Here is a 1,646-nt window from a genome sequence, read left to right on the forward strand (position 1 = left end):
CTATAATTCACAACGAACGATTCACGCGCTTGACTCAATTGTCCATCTCTCTCTCTGTCTGCAATTCTATTCCACTGTTGCCGTCACTTCTTGGCGGTATTATATACAAGAATACCGCACATCTAGTAAACACTCGAGGCTTCACGAACGGACATGAATTTTCTAGAAACTCATGACGTGTTACTAGCGTCACATGACTTCCGCTGTCGTAACAATATTATGTCACTTAATAAACAGAAGTATTCTGGTGCTAAGACGATGTGTCACTTAAAAAACAAAAGGATTTTGGCTCTAACATGTTATGTCGCTTAACATATAGAAGTAACCTTGTTTTAAGATGATGTGTCACTAAACAAACAGAAGTAATTTGATTCTAAGATATTATGTCACTTTGTCGGAATTTAAAAATATACTTTTTTGTCACCAATTGTCAAAATAAAAGGTTTTATCTTATACTTCTTAATAGTATAAATATATATATATATACAAATATAAAAATATTTGTCATATCAATGGCATCTTCTGACATAATGCCCTCATATATTTGTGGCCCGGCATGGCCAGGTGGTTAGGGCACTCGACTCGCAATCCAAGGGTCGTGGGTTCGAATCCCCGTCACACCAAACATGCTCGCCCTTTCAGCCGTGGGGGCGTTATAATGTAAAGGCCAATCCCACTATTCGTTGATAAAAGAGTAGCCCAAGAGTTGGCGGTGGGTGGTGATGACTAGCTGCCTTCCCTCTAGTCTTACACTGCTAAATTAGGGACGGCTAGCGCAGATATCCCTCGTGTAGCTTTGCGCGAAATTCAAAAACAAACAAACAAACATATATCTATAGGTCTTTTCCTGTGAGAAGTGGGCGGAGACAGACTGCCTATACACCTTTTTCCGAGTTCTGACTTTGGGCAAATATTTCATATCTCTCCAGGAAAGCATCCGTGTCATCTTTATGTTCATCAAATTTGGGCAGCTTGGGTCGTCTGGCCCTGACTCCATTGTCATTCTTGGGTCCTTCTTCCTTCAGTTGGATGAGTTTTGCAATCTCAATTTGTGCTCTTATTTTAATCTCTTTTCTTCTTTCTCTATTTGTATTTTCATTTTCTCTATTTCGAGCTTCTAATTTCTCTCATTTTCTTCTTTCAGTCTTTCTTCCTCTAGATCTGGTTGTTGTTTAACATATTTTCCTAGTTCACTATCTTTTAACCCATGATGAGATCCTCTTTCTACATATTTATCAAAATCACCTGACATGGTTGTATAGCGTGATCTTTACACTATTTTCGGTACTACTACAGTTATGCATATACAGGCCTACTTATTTCCTCTGTCGTTCACGTTTTCTTTTATCGCCTTTTACCAATATATAATCCTGGCTGTGGGTCGCCAATTGTCAGAATTTGAAAATAAATTTCTTATTTTTCACCAATTGTCAAAATAAAGGCTTTTATTTATACTTCTTTATAGTATAAATATAGGGTTCTTCTACAATAGGTGTCTGTATCTTGTTGGTGATAAATTCATCCATAAATGAATAGCACGTACTTCACTTGTTTTCAAAATTTATTCCGAACAAGCTAAACGTACGTACAACAAATTCTTCACAATGTAGAGATTATAGGCATATCATAAACACTATATATATAGT

This window comes from Limulus polyphemus, unplaced genomic scaffold (assembly GCF_000517525.1).
Source record: "Limulus polyphemus unplaced genomic scaffold, Limulus_polyphemus-2.1.2 Scaffold8733, whole genome shotgun sequence".
NCBI classification, from domain to species: domain Eukaryota; kingdom Metazoa; phylum Arthropoda; class Merostomata; order Xiphosura; family Limulidae; genus Limulus; species Limulus polyphemus.